At 38.6% G+C, this 20,291-nt stretch overlaps 1 long non-coding RNA gene across 1 annotated transcript; it reads left to right on the forward strand.

The window, feature by feature from the left end:
* Positions 1 to 782: 782 nt before the first annotated feature.
* Positions 783 to 16,912, forward strand: LOC122549392. The gene is made up of 3 exons (XR_006311517.1): positions 783 to 13,162; positions 13,524 to 13,674; positions 16,799 to 16,912. It is a non-coding gene; the product is annotated as an uncharacterized LOC122549392 (long non-coding RNA).
* Positions 16,913 to 20,291: the final 3,379 nt, after the last annotated feature.

Consider the following 20,291-nt stretch of genomic DNA (forward strand, 5'->3'; position numbering starts at 1 on the left):
GTGATATATTGTTGGCAGAAAGGAATGTCTCCTTTAAACAAACATTTCCACTAACAAAGCAGTTGCCCCTTATTTCTGATTTAAAATGCCAAAAGGGATACTGTATAATAATTAGGCTCTGGAGATGTTTCAGTTCCTTAAGCACAGTGCAACTTCAAATGCCTTTAAGAAAAATCAGATGGGCAGTAGGGTTTTGTGCTGCATTAAATATGTAAGCAGATCCAATTTGTATTTCGGGCCCTGTAGCTTTAAACATTTCAGAATTACAACACCATCATTGTTCAATGCCAGAATGTTGGAAATTTTCAAGTTTAATAGAGATTAAGGAAATCAGCATGACTGCTTTGCATTAATTCAACATAATTGCATATAAAAACCAAACTGTTCAGTGGCAGATAAAAACATATCTGAATTTTAACATGTAAAACCAATTTGATAAAAGGAATCAGAGTTCTTGATACAGTCTTCTATTACGACAGAAGATTGCACAGAAATACAAAGTGACTTTGGTTTCAATGTACCGACTATTGGCACAACATTTGTATCTACACTGTCCTTGAAAGGACCCAATAGCTTCGGTATATCATATATTCAACTTATATAGATTTACTGAGAGCTTTAACTGTCTGTATCAAAGAATTCCCTTAGGTTTGTAGAAAAGTAACATTCATTTTTGATACCACAAACAGAAGTCGGCCATCCATTTTTAAAAATGACATAATAAATAATTGAAATTAGCACTGTTAATTTGCAGTATTATCAATCAATATTCTAATACTTTGCATGAAAACAAACATGCAATAGATTCATATTGATTATTTAAATAATTCGATTATTTGAACCCACCATTGAAAATGCACAAATGACAAAAATGACGACTAACTGCTCCCATTGGTGCTTCAACAGTTAGACAATATTTCACACTAATTTCTTTAGTGTCATACAGAGAGTATTATATTACCTGAAAAGTGTTCAATGCAATTGATTTCCGTTGCACTGTAAAATGTTTTTCTGCTGATCACTTGGCAGGTTTGGTTACAAGAGACTTTCAAAACCACAAACTGTGCTGTGGTCTTCTGCACTTGCTGCTCCTTGAAAGCTCAGGCTGTGCTTTGAAATACTACAAAATATTGATGACAGTTTCACATCCAATGACTGCTCAGACAGATGGACTTTCTGGAGATCTTTTGAAGTAGCTATTAGCACAAATCAAAGCTTGCATGCGTTCTTATCTTTCTCTTTGCCCTTCTAGAATATTCATAAATGAATTGGAGTCTTGTTATTCATGTGATAGAATAAAGCAGATGAATCATGAACTAAAGTAACTTCATTGTTTTGTTATATTTTCTATCAATACCATTCATAATTAATAAGTTGCACAATCATTCCTGGATGAATTAAGTTTTATTCCCATTTGTTAATCATTGTCTCGGGCCATGTATGTTTCATTATTGACAACATCTGTCCATATTTACTCCAAGAATTAAGTTATAGTTCAAAACCTAACTTTTCTTAAGTGTTTGAAATGACTATGTGGTGTTCTTAATTTCAGCTGCTGTTTCATCTCTCTCAGTAGGTGCCTATTTTATTGTTAAAGGTCACACTCATTTGTCTGCAGCAACAAAGGCAGCCTTAAAGTTGGCTGTGGATTTGACAGACAGTGGTCCCTATAAGTGATGGCCTTAAGGACAGGCCTGGCACTGGGAGACAGTCACCACAGCAAGGGAAATAACAGATAACAAATCATGCCACTATTTTTCCTCCTGGCGTGATTGACGATATCACAGCGGGTGCAACTTTTCAATGTCCTCAGATTAAAACCGCTCAAACAAATGAGTTCTGAACATACTGTCCAGGGTATCAAAGTAGGTTGCTGCAGTCAAAAATGTTTTCAGAAAACCATGATTTTGTCTTTTTTTTTAAACAACATCCATTCAGCGATCATGTAGAAGTTTCCAATTTTAATATTGCTTTATTCAACGCAAACTTTATAAAAATAAATAAACTGATAAAATCGCACTTCACAATAAAATCAAGGCTTCCACAATAACACACTGAAGTAGGTGAGTGCACCTTTTATTTATGCATACCTATTACTAATAGACTTGCCTAACTGAATGGATCCCCACTTGACATCAATTTTCATCCACTTGCTGAAATTTGTACTGTGTTCCACACATGCACTATGTACTGTGTACTCTAAACAAATCTGTGACAATGCACATTTTGTGTTGAATTGTATGATGGCCGTGCTTAAGTTAACACTTGTTTTAAGTAAATGATGAATTTGCCCAACGCTGAAACTGACACGGCAGCCCTAAAACAAATACTTGACTGACTTTCAACAATATGGCATCTCGTAAAACTGATCTGTAAAAATGAATAATTTAGAAAAAATGTTTGTTTAAACAGATGTGACTTACATCGTATTTACCAACTGTCAGGCAGCCAGAATATTTAATCAACAGCATTATAAAATATTTATTTCAAAAAATCGTTCTGTAATGCCACAAACCTCCATTCACTGTTCAGGCAAGTAAAACAAATCATTCATCAAGCAGGATTCGTTATATCTGGTTGGTGAATTCAGTTACATAGTTACATACAAACCTACTACTGGACTTTAATAAGCGAATGCCTCAGGACTTTAACTACTGTATGCATATCAGCCCAAGCATCGCTGAGACCATTCATGGTCACAAAGTATATGCGATTTTCTAAATGCTCAGCAGCACAGTTTAAGAATTTGCAGTGCAGGGTGAGTGATGTGATCAGTACATAGATGAAACTAGCCATGGTTTTCTGATTCCTTTGTACTGAAGCGGATTTGTTACATGTCTGCTTTGTGCACAATGTATTTCTGTTATACTGATTTGTTGACCTGTGATTAAATGTTCTAATAAACTTAGGTGGCTGCTGTACAGACAGAACATCTGGAGCTGCGTTTAATTTCATGTCAGATTTAGACAGGAAACACCTGCCTAGGTGAAGTAATTAAAAAAAAGAGAGATTAATCCATGTGCTGGGGAACTGAATGTCACAGTCATCGCGTTGGAAGCAATGTCAACAAATACAATGGTCAAAATTAATTTAGACTAAGTGATCTAAAATGCACAAAAAAATTAATTTGTCCAAATATTATCACATCATTCTGCAGCATAGACACCGGAAGCAAATTTTTCCAAAATCTTAGAAATGAATGCTTTCAGACACCAGTTCAAGTATTTCTTTATAACTGCTGTACATCTGTTGTGGAATTCACCCAACCAGTGAAATTCATTTAATGTGATATTTTAAGAATAATTTCAGAATACCTTTGTCTGTGTTTAATTATCCCAGACAAGACTGAGTTACTAAAATACTGCTGAAAAAGAGTAGATGCTATTAATATGAAATAATTGTGCAGTCACCTTCAAGGAAGGATCTGTCATGAACAAGTGTAACAATTGCAGTTGCTACAGATTCAATCTGGTTACAATTAGGAATATCATGATAGAGCAACAAAGCACAGTATGTAAAAGACATAATGAATGGGTTATTCTTTTCTCCCTATTCATACTATTGTTAACCATGAAAATCATGACAATTATGACCGGTCAACTGTAAATAGTTAAGGCCACTTACCAGACCTTTTAAACCTGTTTCTTTGAAATTTGCTTGTTGGCATTCTGCCACTTACTTAATGGGATACCATGTCATGTTGTGAGAAAATATAACTATTATCTTCATGTGTAACATCCAGGCACAATTTACAAGGTATTGACATGGGAGAATGTATCTACTTCAGCTTAACAGAATGTAACACATTTGTACAATGGATATTTTCTTTGCATCATGCTTTGAGTTACTGCATTCAAGTGCACTGGGATGCTAAATATTCTGGAGATCCTTGAAGGAGAAATATATTGTATTAAAATGTGTCATAATCCTTAAATACTATGAAGGAACATATCTATAAATGTACTGATGTTTCTCAGTCACCACTTGTTACCATGTTTTATGCTTTAGACTTGCTGGTTATAAGTGGCTTGGGAACAGACATTTTGTGTAGAACTGCCCTTGATATGAATGCACAAGGTTTTGTTTCAGTGACATCATGAATAGGAACAGTGGACCATGAGCTACAATCCCTAGAAAGACTGCCGCTAGAGCAATGCTTCATTATGTCACATCAGGGGGAGTTTTATACAAAATGCTTGTTCCCAGATTGCTTATAACCAGTGAAGCTAAAGCATAAAATATAGAAATAAGGGATGACTAAGTGAAAGTAGAGATATCTTCATGTGTAAAAGCCCGTAAGACAATTTGACAAAACACTTTAAAGGTTTAACTCTCAAGGCAAATAATATTTCTGAAGTTTATATTCAGCTGCAGAGTATATTTGCAACAGTTATGGTAAATTATTGTTCTGATGAAGCTAAAGACAAGAAAGAGGCTGATAAATGTAAGCTTCCAAATGAAATTAGTGAATCTTAAATTGGCCCAGGAGAACCAATTGTCTGCGAACTGGACTGTGGTGTGCACTATGCCTTCTCAGATTGGGTGAGTATCAGCCTGAAATGTGTCATTACCTGTGAAAAGTGGCCCTGTGACAGCAGCCCTCAAGCATGTCCCTTCTGGCAAGTCATCTAAAGAGCAATGCCGATACCATTTGCTGAGGGACTTGTGGGCGGAACTATTGCATCCTCCTTGTCCATGAATGAGGATATACGGATTTGAGATGAGGACCAGAAAAGAGGAGGGTAAACGCAGTGGTGAGGGAATGAAAAGCTAATGTTGCATCTTATTTAATTTCTTACCTTGCACTGCAGACATGTCAAAAGCACCACAAAAAGAGGAATGTTAATAAGTTAATTGAATATTTTCAGAGTGATACAATTCTAATTTGAAAGTTGGGAAATGGTCTCAAGAAATGAAAACCTCTTTTGAAATGGAACATTTATCCTAAAGAATACACTTGCAGGTTTAAAATGAATGCTAGTCTAAATGAATATCATCAGAGCAGAACTATGTCACATATTTACAAAAGGTCAACATCAAGTTAATACAATGGCCAAGGTTATAACTAAATTAAAAGCAAAAACACGTGGTGGTGTCTTCATCATATTTTTGCTCACATTAGGAATCAATGTTTCTTTCAGAGAAACCAAAAAGTTAAATTCCTGCAGGAAGTATGATTTTGATTTAATCAAATGAAAAAAAGTGATCAATTATGATTATAAGCAAAATCTTTACAAAAGTATTTAAAGAGTTTAATAATTTGAATTGTATAAATCTTTTTAAGCATTTTACCCAACAATAGAAGGCAGTCATAAAATAGAATTTAAACACAAATAGGGTTAAAAAGGTGTCTGTTTATCCATGAAATTGTTCCTATGAGATTCAATGTATTACTATAAACATAGAAAGAATTAACAGAGTTTACTGATTATTATTTGTTTTTACAATGCATTTTAATGTTATCCATGCTTAAATCAGGTTTTTTTTTTGTTAAATTGTTTTGGGAACACAAATGAACATTCTTGTCCCAGGAGCCATCATTATGTAGTGTGACGACACAATGTTTTTCATGCAAGATTAATTTGACAGAAACCAGAAACTACTGCAGTCAGAATCACATGACTATCAGCCCTATATATGATTGGCTCTCCTCAACAGCTATTTGACGATGTTCTTGTGACTATGAGATACAACTCTTTCAGCCAGTAGAAAGGTTGTTTTTCTTCTGTATGAATATTAGCCCCACTTGTAATTGCCTACACGATTGGAACAAATCCAGCTTCCCTCTCACCTCCCCAATAAAATGTGTTCTGTTGCTAATCCGCAGCTGATTTAGATCATTACAGTGCAATCAAGTCTTCATTTTATGCACAAAATCATATCACACAATACAAATGACATTACTCCTAAAACTGTGATACATTATCATATGTGCAATAGTAAAGCCTGGGGTAAGACGGACTGGCATGTTAGATGAACCACTTCAATTTCCCATCAATCAAATTACAGTTTATTGTTCAGCTGAACCACCTCAGGCAACACAAATCTAGAAACTGTCATTCATGAAACATTATATTTTTCCTGTCATATTATGCCCCAGACACAATCATATAAAGAATGTCATACTGCTACTGACTTCTAGATCCCTTAATTTAACAAAAGCTAACTCTACAACATCGTACTCAGTATACCAAGTTGTAACAGTATTAGGTTACTCCAATTTTATTAAACTGCATTAAGTAAATTTGATGCTTCCTAGACAATGATTTTTTTAAAAAAATTTCATTTACTACAGGAAGTTGTTGGTAATAGTGTTTTCTATGGATCTATCAGAACCCTGAATGACTCCATTTAATGAAATAACTGAAAGTGCATTTTTTTTTGTAAGTTCACATTTGCTAATCAGTTATTCTTGTGGGAGAAAAATAAATCACAGCTAGGCATCTGGCCTGCTTCTGTGTGATTATATTCACATATGTGCATATATAAACACACATACACATACAGACACACACAGGCATCTTAATGGGAAGATGCATATGTCAGGTAAGATGTTCTCTTCATTTCATTTTGTATATTAAACAAACATTATCTGATCACCTCTCCCCATGCTTAAATGAAAGATCTCAGTAATAGGGTGCTTAAGTGGGGTTTCACACATTTACATATTTAATGAACAATTGAGTTCCACAGAAAGTTTGGAATTGCTTACATTAAAGCAGGTCTAAAATTGAGAATGCTTCAATATTTTATTTACATAAATATTTATTTATTTCAACCTCTGTATCAAATCTAGTTTTATGGTCAGGAGTTTACAATTGTTTTTTTCATTATTCCCCATTTCCTTCATGACCCCCCAGTCTCCACTACACTGTTGCTTTGTCTTTCTCACAGAATGGTAGGATTCTAGCTTCAGACTCTTCATTACCATCGTCAGTTTGACTATGTAATTTACTCATTGATGAGCTCTATTCAAGAGCAGGGCTTGTTCAATTGATCCTCTGCCTGCCTAACTTGAAATGAAGTGTTCCACACCTTGCAACCCTGTCTCAAAATGCCACAGTTCCCCCAGCGAAGGCAGACAAGCTTAAGTGCCAGTCAAGTCTTGGATTTATACTTGAAACCATTTGGTTGGGTGTGCAATACTTTTCCACTGGCGCTGCTATGTCCTCAGGAGGGCTTTGTTCCGATATACATTAATAGGTACATGATTTATCACAAAACTCTTTAAATTTGACATGGCACATTTACACAGTTAAAGTAGTAAAACATGAAAATACAACATGCCGCAGCATGCATAAATGTTCTCCTTGAATAATTATGTTACATTTGAAAGTTAGTAGGCATGCACTAGCTTATAGAAGCTCCTTGGAGTTACAGTGACTAATGCATTCCGATATATGAATGCAGTTCGTTCTGCTATTACTCTACAGTTGTGCCCCTCTGCACCCATGTGCTATAGAAAATCATGATGTTGAAGATTGCTAATAGAAAATTCAGTAGAAAGCTTATGTTATCCAAACAATGTCCAAAATTCATTAATCTTGTTATAGCTAACTCGCACTAATGAAATGTGCGTTATAGCAGAATGACCTGTATGGTTTCATAGCAGTTATTTTACTAGAGTGATAATCCAGAGAACCTGAGTTAAAAGCCCACCATAGCATTTTGAGAATTCCAAACAATTATATAGTGTAAACAGAATCAATTTAGCTCCATGTGTCTCTTGGAAAGGGTTTCCCCACCATATTGTACTTTTCCCATAAGCTTCCATTACTTTGGTTCCAAAGTGTAAATCTAACTTCCTTTTGAAAGTTTCTCCTGAATATGCTTTTACTACCTTTCCAGGCAGTGCATTCAAACTCACTGCTTTAGAAATTTCTCCTCATTTCACACCACCATCCCATGGGGATCCTCCTGTTATGGACCATCCTGACTGTGGACATTTCTCTACCTTCACACCATAAAAATCTTGGATTTGTAGTCAGTTTTATTTTTTTAAGAAACTGTCAAAATATAATGTTGGTATCAGTAAAAGTGATCGTGAGGCTGTTGAATTGTTGGAAAAATCTAAATGGCTCACCTTTATCCTTCAGGGAAAAAAAATAACACATCATTAACCCATCCAATCTACAACTAACCAACACAGTTGATGTCTTATTGCCCTCTAAAATGGCCTAGCAAACTACTCAGTTGTATCAAAAACCATTTGCAATAGTTTCGGAAAGTCTATCAGTTCCTACTCCTGGAACAAAGGATGGACAACAAATGCTGGCTCCCATTAATGACACCCACATCCCAACAATGATTTTAAAATGCTTGAAGGACTAAAATAGTACCTCAACTCTTTTAAATGAATCGTTTGAATTTCAAAATTAGATTAAATCTAAATGTACAGCACTGTGAAAGAAAAATTATAATGGACATCTGGTTAGCCCCAGAATGCATGATTCCCTTATTGACATCCAAACTCATTATTTTTGCATAATCTTTCATATTTCTATAATTAACATGCATTTATTTATCAAATTTCTAACTTATGAGATTCTTCATTCAAAAGGAAATAGACTGATTTTGGCATGAGTTACTTAAATGTAACATGTATGTAACCGAGCAGTAGTAAGTGTCGTGGCCTGCACTTTGTATTTTCATTTATCAATTACATCATCTTACAATTTCTGAATATATAATTAACTGCTACCAAATTTTAGAATTTACACTTAATATGGAATGCATATTTTTAATGGTGCAGTTGCCTGTATAAATCCATTTCTTTACTAACATAGAAAATAACAGACAACTTTGTTGTGGTTGGAAGAGTAATGAAACGTAAATCATAAGAATGCTTATGAACATCATTTCTGCTCCCATCATTGCAGCATCAAATGCATGCATAAATATATATATATTTCATACATCACACATATAAAGATTCTCGATTTTCTATTTATCATTTTGAGGCTCTTTTCTTAATTATTAACTTTCAAGTGCTGCAGTTTCCTTCTGCTGTTACCCAGTTACATTTATGATGCAATTTTGTGTTACACAGCAGTTTGTAATGTTTCAACAAGAAGGTATTGCAAGCAAAGAACTTGCATGAGGTTAGCTGACAAGATGGAAAGTTTGTACTGAAAAATATTATCATTATATACATATAATGCTATGCTCAGACTTACAACTATTTTGAAGATAATACAACCAGAGTGCAATTTGCAATCATTTCATCTTCTCTGTTACCAGTGTCCAAGGCTGATACATCCAATGACGTAGTACTACTTTTTAAAACTTGTGCAGAGAATGAACCATGCTAATACGCACATTAATTCTTAATAACATGAATACTGTAAGTGAGTGCCTTTTGCTGTTCTTCCTAGAAGAGTTTTGATGAATATGTAATATTTTGGCATGTGCCAACTTTCTTATAGTATTGACTTGAATGGCACTGGTATATGGCAAAGAGAGGCCAATCACTGCCTGAAAAGTGAGCGGTGGTTCCTGAAGAGTTGAATTTCCCATGGTTCTCCAACAGCAATGCTGATGTCAGCAATAACTAGAAATATTATGTTTCCTTATCATTTGCTGTGCCAATCTTCTCTTACCAAGTTCAAATCCAGGGATGAAAATTGTAATTCAAGATTTTCAGAAAGACACCCACATATTCAACATGTTCCACTGCTCCGGCCACTGTAAAGTTTGACAGAACCATCCCGATAGTTCTGTTCATTGTAAAGAATAGTAATTGAGGTTCTATAGCAAAACAAAGGCACACAATGCATAATCAGTAAAGTTCTAGTTGTACTGACACTTGAAAGAAGGGAAGTTCAAACTGCATACATGAATTTACCAAGAGTTCCTTTGTGATTCTGCATCCACCAAAATTGTGATCCATTCTTTACAAAATTAAAACTATCCTCATTAATGGCAAATTCACATTTCTTGCATGATTAATGTGTGGACTCTAAATTATAACACAATGAATACATTGTATGATTAATACGCTTGGTGCCACCTGCTCATGTATGAAGAAAGAATGTAAATTAACGTGCAAATTGCAATGGAGCATTTTAAACTATAGTTAAATTAGAAAAAATATTATTTTAATATATATCTTAGTTAAAATATGATGGAGACATGTGCTATTAGTTTATTAAGTTAATTGTCAGGACAAAGATCAGCAAATGGTGAATTTTGAGGGAAACATATCTTTTTGGCCATCTGTAGCAAAGAACCATGGCCCATGCTGACTATATTATGTCAGTGCCAAAATTTACACGATGCAAGCACATAAGTTGAAAACTTGCTTATAGAATTCACCCATTTAACTCAACGATTTAGTATTGACAGAATTTAACATTTGCAAGATGATTTGTTGTTAATTCTAACATCATCAAAGTGACTTCTGCACAATTTAACATGGCATGTTGGGCACACTTTAAGTCAGATGGTCAATTAAAAGAAATCATTTAAATTTGATTTCACATAGTTTTTTTTAATTCATACCGCATATTTGAAAGTATACGCTGCATAATTTCCTTCACATATAAAAGCAGTACAAGGTTATCATACTCCAATCATATGCCTTAAATTTTGTCATGGAATATTTGTGCCTTGCATCCATATTGGGATATTACTGGCCTACAATTGACAACTATGATCAATCCAGAACTGATCTTCATTGATGACTTTACATATTCTTTTTAAACAATTATTATTGCACGCAATTAGTATTGATGCCCAGCGCACAGAATTCTGGATTGCTAACCTATGCTTCAGTGTGCATGTTCTGGTGCAAAGCAATCATGATTCAAAGTAGAAGCTGAATTTTAGTTCTTATTCAGTTTAGCTATTGGTATTCGACCATGTTTATACAAGAGCAAGATCAAATTAAAATACCTGCATGAAGAAAGGTTATAGTGTTTGTTGACACAGTTTTGTGTGGCAGTTTGAATAAAATTGGTTCTTCTGGATACAAAAAAGAATGGAATGGCCTCTGGATGACTTTCTCTTTGTGTGGGAAAATCACCCACGTCTGATCTTTCTGATTTATAACTCTCCGCATAATTTTTTTCTGCTTTAAAGCCACAAAGCTTTAGAAAAAAAGAGAACCCTTTTAAGTGTGCAAAATAAAGTGATTTCATTTGGAAAATGCAATATATTGTGTTAATATTGCAAGTAAAGAAAGAGTTAAAATGTTATTGCTCACTGCGCTCGGCCTTACATAAAAGAAGTGTTTTGCATATTAACAGCATCACAGGCTACAACACTGATTAGAACATTCTGCTTTATAGTCAAAATCCATAGCTCATTTTTTTCTGGAAATAATACCGTGGTAATTATAGATCTCATCAGCTGATAATTTCATTGGCATTGTACGATATTTCAAAGTGCTTAATAACAAAATTTACGCCAATCAATTCTTATCTGTTTTTAAAAAGCATTTGAAACATTGAAAAAGGATTGCAACATTTAAATACACACAGTATCAGTCTACTTACTGATCACATTCAATATATTTACTTGATACTGGAAATAAAACAGAATATGACAGTAGGATTACAACAGATAGTATGTATGTCAGATGATACAGTCGATGTTTACGTATCTTGCAATGGAAGAGAAATACCTCCTGATAAACAAATTAAACTGCACTGCTGTTCTGATGAGCTGGAAGGTTTTAAAATCTCAAAAGGCATCACAATCCAGAAGCCATATTTCAAGGTTCACTTCTTGCTTCATAAAGCGAACACCTTTGCATCTGTTACACTACTCGAAGCCACCATAAAATTGCGGGCAGTTATAATTAGATCCGCTTTCACATTCACGAATAATACTGTTGTTTGCCTGCCGCTTTGATTAAAGCAACCATTGTCTTCCAACAGCTAGCATTAATTCTTCCAAGATGGTTTTCTGATGAGGCGTTAGTTTATTCCAGACTGCTGTTTGTTGTCTAATTTACGCCAGGTCCCCGCTGTGTTCTGTTTAAACCACGCTCTTTGTCTTGCCTTTGAAATTTACCAAAACTTACAAGAAATCAATAGTTAATTGATTATTCACTTTTCTGCAGCTTCAAACAGCAAGCTTGCATAAGATCCTGGAGCAGTCGCCCTATTTTCAAGGCAGGAGGCTGTTTGGTGGCAGATATCTACAAGCATTTTACTGTAGGCACCCCCACGAGCTGTGCGGTGGCATGCAATGCCAGTACCCGATAAGAATAACGAAGACGGTCTAACGAAGCAGAGAAGTCACTGTGTGAGTTAGATCCTTTTTACTGCTTTAAATAAATGCCGATTTACTGGGGATCAGAAACAAGAATACCATGTCCTTCCAGACATTCCTCTGCTGTCACTTACTCTTTCCTTTTTGCATGGCATTGACCAATATGCCACTGCACCGGACTGATGTAAAATTTGCGTCGGAACTGGGATGAGGCTTGTACTGTACCTCTGACATGGAATAAGGATGGCAAGCACGTAACATTACGAAATCTAGGGCAAATGCGAGAGAGAGAGAGAGAGAGACAGATGGCGGAGCTGGCCAGAAGCCAAAGCCAGTGAAATGAATTACATTGCTGAATAACTGTACACCATTGATTCTGCCACTTGTTGCTGCATGGCAATAGGGGCCCTGATGTTGGCAGGAATCTCCTTACATGTCAATGTATGCCTCAGACAACTTTTCACACATAACTCACAACACTGACACCGATACGTCGCAACAGACGGTGCCTTGTGCAAGAGAAGGAAAAGAAGCACAATCTCTGCGATCTGGCCATTTTGCTTTTTGAAGAGTGGATTACTGGCATTCACAGACATAGTTATGTGCCACAGAACTCATGTGTGCTGAGTTGAAAGTGAACACACCCTCCCCACACTGGGTGGCACAAAGAGGCAACTCTCCATACAGCTACCACTGTGGGATGAAGATTTCACGAATCGTCACTATGCCTACAACGTGGCGTCCGAATTCCAAAGGAGAATATTTACTGATGGATAGAAGGGAAACTTGGTCCCAGGGCTACAATGTTTGGGTCTTTTCCGAAAGCCAGGCACAGTCGCAGCAGATTGTTCAATAAATGCACCATATCCTGGATGAAGCTAGACATTATGTGATGCCCAGGGGGCTTTGGAAATCAAATACGATGTTTGAAGTAGCACAATTTGAGGTACATTATAAAAAAAGCAATTTGAATTTCCAATGAGGCGATGCATATCTGCATGCTAATTAGACTAGTGTCAAGCCTAGTCTGCATTCTGCTGTTGATGGCTAGGAATGTGCTTGTAAGCTCTGCTGAGAGACCGTTTTCTGCATAAATTATCAGCTTTGTTCTACTGTTCATGTTTTTTTTACAAACAAATACAAAACCTAAGCATCAAAAAAGACTTCAAAAATAAAAATTATTGATCTATAAAACTTCCATTTGAGATTCTAATTAAGGTTGGCACAGAGTTAGATCATAATTAGTAAGTTGCACCACAGCCTCGATATATTAGACATTTAAGACTTATCTTTGTTTATACTTTCAGGTATTAAAGACTAATTACGAGAGAGAAAAAAATTATCAGGAACAGCCACCTAGTGGCAACATCATAATTTCTTCCAGCCTTTGGGGAAGGAAGGAAAATCAAGATTCTTTGGAAATAAAGGTTCCTGTTTGTTATACACCAAAGTGTTATGGTAATATATCTTTCTTTAATATATTAGCTTTCATGTTTTTTTATCAGCATAACCAACATCACTTAGTTTTTAAATTTCCATTTCAAAGCCTTTTCTTGTTTGCACCCACACAGATTAGGATGGTAAGGTATTGTATTTCAAATATATCACCACCACATTCCTAAAGTGTTAACATATACAAATTTTTGACATACAAAACCTCTTCATCTCAGAACAAACTAGATTGATCATTTTTTAAACACACAGAGAAGCCACCCATTCATTTTACCATTCATTTTGAAACATGTCTGTACACCAGAGCACAGTGTACAAAGAGACGGAAATTAAACATGCGTATAGTAAGCCTTGTTCAATTTAGTGTGGGATTTTTTTGTATGTTTACCTTTCACCAAATAAGGTTTAGTGTCTGTAATTAATTCATTTTGTCCCTAACCTTCGAGCCAAAATCATGATATTAGCCAGAATGCAACCTAAAACAGGCTTTCAAAAATAAGCAAGAAAGGGTAGAAGCATGGGAAAAATTAAACAAAAAGGGAATCTGTTCAGCAAGGCAGGAATAATTGCAGTGCAGTGAAAAATATTTACAAACCGATAATGGGGAGGCAGCGGAAATTTTGTGAAGAAAACAGGTGAGGAGGAATCAGGCAAACAAACCCCAATGTCATCACCCATTATAATGGCAGCAATGTTTTCATGTCATTTGTATTCTAAAGGTACTGAGCAAAAATATTTCTTACATTAAGGAAACCTAACTAACTGAGCAGCTTTAAGATTACACACAATCATTTCCTGGCTTTGTTCCAAGTTCTATTGTTTCGGATGATCAGTGTGTTATATCACCTCACAGTCTATGCCTTCTTTCACACCTCTGTAGCAAAATAGGAATGTTTCTTTTTTTTTAAAACTCTATTTATGGGCAAAGTCTGCTTGAAAATCAGTGATGCACCCCTCCCCCACCAATATCTGAATTCACTCAAGGAGGAAGGTAGTAGGCACCAATGATTGCTGTCAGCGAGTCTGCCGCTTTGAACCATTATGTAAAATGCTTCCATTCTCAATTATTGCTTCTGCCATTTTCCAAAGATTTCTTTTGTTCACGAAACGAATTAACTTTGTAATTCTAGTGAGCTATTGACAGCATTGCAATTAAAGAAGTGGAACTTAATTAATCAGAGAATGCCTTATCCTCTAGCCTGCCACGTTTGTGTGGTCACAGTTATAATTTAAATATTTTCAAAAATCTGTGTAATTGTACAGAATTCCTTGGGTCTCGACACTGCATTCTGACTCCAGCAGTATGGTTCTCCCATAAACTCTGGACCAGATGGGCGCTCTGAGCCTGTACTTGCCATCAGGCAGATCACGGTCAAAATCTGCCTCCCCAATGATCACTTCCAAATTTTCCGGCAGATTAAAGCCGGCCCGTGGATGCCTGATGCTGTCGGTCTAATAAGAGGGAGAGGTGAGCACTGCCAAGGCAAGTTAGAGACAACCTCAACAAGGGAGTGTTCTTACAGGACCCTGTTAGGTTAAAATTGGCAGAGGAGGGAGAGAGAATGGAGGGTAATGGGTAAAGCCTACCCAGAATAAAGGAGAGCCTCTCTGGTTATGCCGTTTAGGCCACAAGGATGGACTATTCTGTACACAGACCCACTACTGGGACATTGTGCCTCTGATGCCAATGGCATCTGCCAGCCAGTTCCAAAAATGCCACTTCCTGTCAGCAGGCGGTCCCTGCATCCAACTGGTAGTGGGTGGGGGAGGAGGGGGGGAACTGCTCCACTCAGGTCAACATGTCAGTGGCACCACAAAACCCGGTATCTTAACGAAGAATACCGCCTGGACAGCAGCAGGCTGTCAGTCTGCTTCCCAATTGGGCCCTGAGAAATATTCCCAGTGGTGGGAATCTGTCCGAGTGCCATCCTGACTCAGGCCTCTTGCCCCAGCCACACTTCCAAGCTCAAAGAATTCAGCTGGAATTGTACCCTTGGTGGGTCAGCGGCATGTATGGTTGACAAATTTGATTGGACACCTTGGAGTTGATCATGTGATAGTCGATCACATGACTTCTACAAATGTTACTGCCTTTGCCTTAGATTGGTTGGGATGCCTGTGAGTGAATGTTCCCATTCATGATTTTGCACCAATGGCAGTTGTAATAAATTGCAAAGACTCAGCAGGCTACCCTCAGCAGACAAAGTCTTTTATCCAAGTGCAGGTGTGATCTCCGGTAATCTCAATATTTGCAACTAAGGTCCTTCTGTTTTCATCCTTTACAAATATAATTCCACTCCTTTTAAAATTGTGTGTTTGGATATGAAAATTCAGATCGTACTGCAGAAGCTTATTAGATTAGATTACAGTGTGGAAACAGGCCCTTCGGCCCAACAAGTCCACACCGCCCTGCCGAAGCGCAACCCACCCATACCCCTACATTTACCCCTTACCTAACACTACGGGCAATTTAGCATGGCCAATTCACCTGATCTGTGCAGCACGGAAACAGACTCTTCGATCCAACTCCTCCATGCTGCCTAATCTAGTCCCATTTGCCAGCACTTGGCCCATATTCCTCTAAACCCTTCCTATTTATATATCTATTCAGATGCCTTTTCAAAGTTGTAATTGTACCAGTCTCCAGCACTTCCTCCGGCAGCCCATTCCATACACACACACTATCCTCTATTTGAAAAAGTAGCCCCTTAGGTCCCTTTTATATCTTTCCCCTCTCACCCTAAACCTATGCCTCTAGTTCTGGACTCCCCCCATCCCAGGGAAAAGAGCTTGTCTAATTGCCCTACCCATGCCCCTCATGATTTTATAAATCTCTATAAGGTTCACCCCTCAGCCTCCGACGCTCCAGGGAAAACAGCCCCAGCCTATTCAGTCTCTCCCTGTAGCTCAAATCCTCCAACTCTGGCAACATCCTTGTAAATCTTTTCTGAACCCTTTCAAGTTTCACAACATCCTTCTGACAGGAGGGAGACCGGATATTCCAAAGTAGCCTAACCAATTTCCTGTACAGCCGTAACATGACATTCCAACTGCTGTACTCAATAATCTGTCCATTAAAGAAAAGCATACAAAATGGTACTATCATGTGACCTTCATTTTTTACATTTAGATCTCATGGGACCATTCAACAAATTTACAAAAACTAAGCAGTTGGCTGCAAGTGGAATAACAACAAATACCAATTAAAAGACCATGTGCCCAACCTACCAATAAGGGAAGCTGAAAATGTGTTGCTGGAAAAGCGCAGCAGGTCAGGCAGCATCCAAGAAGCAGGAGAATCGACGTTTCGGGCATGAGCCCTTCTTCAGGAACCTACCAATAAGGGAAGACAATTTTGAAGTGACTTTGCCATTCCAAAGTCTTTGGAAGTATCATAGAGTGTTTTTGGACGTGCCTAGGTGAGTTCCTAGATTTGACAGGGAGCACTGCTATATTCTGATAAAGAGGATGGAGCATTTGGTCACCTGCCCACACAAAGGCTGGAATTTTCCTGGGCCCTTGAGGGTGTGTTTCGGGGGAGAAGCGTCATAAACTCAGGTTGTGGTACGTTCGCTTGGCAATTTCAACAAAGGAAAGTTGCTTCAAAATGTTATGTGCAGTGAGAACTATAGAGGGCAGATTTCTAGCCAGCCTGGTGGGTCAGTAGTTAACACAATTTTTTAAAATGATTTTAATGAGTGGCGCATGGAGACCGCAGTCTCATAGAGCCCCATGTGGTTAAAGGATGCAGCAATGAGGCCAATGACAGTCTTGCCTCTGCCATTCAGTCATCCGGAGAGCCACAGTGTGTGGAAGTCACAGAAGGGAAGGGAGATTATTGTCAGGTGATGGCTGAAGTGGGGAGTGGAAGTTGGAGCACCAACAGCGCGGGGGGGGGGGGCGGAGGAGTTTGGAAGGTGGCTGCACTAATAGGTTGGCATTTAAAAGAAACAGCGCCTCTAATGGGTAGGCAGGGGTCATTGCAGGTGGTAGCACCAAAGGAGAGGCACTCAACAAGAATTAAGCTGGCAGTGGGCAGCATGGTGGCTTAGTGTTTAGCTCTGCTGCCTCACAGCGCCAGGGAGCCGGTTTCGAATCCAGCCTCAGGTGACTGCCTGTGTGGAGTTGTCATGCTCTCCAGTATCTGTGGGGTTAGGAACCCACCCCACCCACCCTACCCCACCCCACACCGCCCACCACCCCAGGTCTGGTTTTCCAGTTTCCTCTCATGGTCCAAAGATGTGCCGGCAAGGTGGATTGGCCATGCTAAAGAGCCCTACACTGCTCAAGGATGCACGTGCTGGGTGGATTAGCCATGGGAAAAGCGGATTAAGGATAGGGGGGAGGGTTTGGATGGTCTTCGGAGGGTTGGTGTGACTCAATAGGCCAAATGGACATTCTCTGCACTGTAGGGACTCTGTGAGAAGTACTTACACTCAAGGGCCTAGCCAGGGAAGTTTCTTGGGGGGGGTTGGGTCACACCCATGTTGTGGGAGAGGCAGTGGCCTAGTGGTAATCCAAAGATCCATGGCAGATGATGGGATTTGAATTCAATCTTTAAAAATTGGAATTAAGGGTGTAATGATGACCATGAATCCATTGTCAATTGCCGGAAACCATCTGGCTTAATAATGCCCTTTAGGAAAGGAAACTGCCATCTTTACCTGGTCTGGTCTATATGTGACTCCTGACCCACAGCAATGTAGTTGGCTCTTATCTGCCCTCAGGGCAATTAGGGATGGGCAATAAATGCTGACCTAGCCAGTGATGCCTTCATTCCTTGAATGAATAAAAGAAATGAACATGCAGTGCAATGAGGGAGTCCACCTGCCTCATGACCCACCCAGGCTTTGTGACTTTCCTGCCTGGAGGGCGAAGCTCAGAAATGGGGAGGGAGTGCCAAGCACAGCAGGAACAGCAAGAGAACCAGCTTCTGGGTGGGCACCTGGAGAACGCTAAGGGATGGGTCTGGGAAGAGCCTTTCATCCAAAGAAGGGCAATCTACTTGGAGATACTTCTGTAATCAGCTCAATTCGCTGCAGAGATCCATGTGGTATTGTTAACACAGGCTGAGGTTCTCCAGGGAGACCACCATTGACCTATGCCCCAGTCCTCATACACGAGATTTGGTAGCTAGCAAACAGCACTGATCCTGAAGATCACCTGGGCACCAACTATTTAACTTTTACACCTCTGGTCTTTTCAAAGATTCACTGAGGACATATGTGAGATCACCGAGTATGCAACCCAGCCATTCATCGGGGAGATGTTATTACAGGGAGCAAGTGAGGACTGCAGATGCTCGAGATCAGAGTCAAAAAATGTGGTGCTGGAAAAGCACAGCAGGTCAGGCAGCATCCAAGAAGCAAAAGAGTTGACATTTCAGGCATAAGACCTTCATCAGGAGATATTATTACAGCCATGCCCAAGAGCACTGTGACAATGTGGGATAACAACACAAGGCAGACAATCAGATGGAGAGATCTTTGATGTCAGTGGATTCCATCAGTTGCAATGTTCCATTCATTGCATGGATGTGGCTCCCAGTTTCCCATGGACCAGCCGGCAGCCTCCATCAGCTGGAAAGGATTCCATCTCATCAACAGACAACTAGTTTACAACAATTAGATGAAGTTTTTCCAGTTGCATGAACATTTTTAAAGAAACATCCATGATCATACACTCTGAATTGCTTACGGATAAATTGAATTTTTAAGTCCACCATTATTTTGTTTTAAAGAAATGCACTCAAGTCCAAGATAGGTGAGGACATAAATTCAGCAGCTGTCTAAAATACGGGTGTGGATTACACCGAGGCCCAGGAGGATTCATAGAATGTCACACCTGGAGAGTGTCAACGGATCTTCAGATAGTTATGCTTCAAAGGGAGAGATGTCATTCCAAAAACTGAACTGTGATCCCCCTTGGACTGCTTTCCAGACTGCGGACACGATATGAGTTGAAAGAAAGGCAATTCTGGGTAAAAGGCAGGTTTGTGTTTTACTGTTTGAGGAATATACAAGAAATGGTTTTGAAAATTAAACAGAGGTCTTGGTTTCTGTATCTGTTAATGTGATAAGAGTGCTCGCATGCAGGTGTGCCAGGTCATGATCCAAGTTACAAGGTGCTGAAGTGTACTAAGCTGAAAATGTGTTGTTGGAAAAGCGCAGCAGGTCAGGCAGCATCCAAGGAGCAGGAGAATCGATGTCTCGGGCATGAGCCCTTCTCCAGGCTCACGCCCGAGACATCGATTCTCCTGCTCCTTGGATGCTGCCTGACCTGCTGCGCTTTTCCAGCAACACATTTTCAGCTCTGATCTCCAGCATCTGCAGTCCTCACTTTCCGCTGAAGTGTACTGAGGTGACAAAGCTAAGAACTTCTTCCACTTCACACTCCGGTTAGCTCTCTCTCTCTGATTACTGAAAAAAGTGTCAGCAACCGCCACTATTGAAGGAAACAAGACAAACCCCTTTCAGCTAACTGCTTAATCAAGAATCTCCAAATAACATTCACTGACAAAATCAGCCCTCCTAGAATCACCCATCCCAACAGCCATAACATTTCAGAAGCTATTTGCCATTAAGCCAAAAATTGATTTATACCTCTCTTTCACTTGTACTTTT

The sequence above is a fragment of the Chiloscyllium plagiosum genome, chromosome 4, assembly GCF_004010195.1.
Source record: "Chiloscyllium plagiosum isolate BGI_BamShark_2017 chromosome 4, ASM401019v2, whole genome shotgun sequence".
NCBI lineage: Eukaryota > Metazoa > Chordata > Chondrichthyes > Orectolobiformes > Hemiscylliidae > Chiloscyllium > Chiloscyllium plagiosum.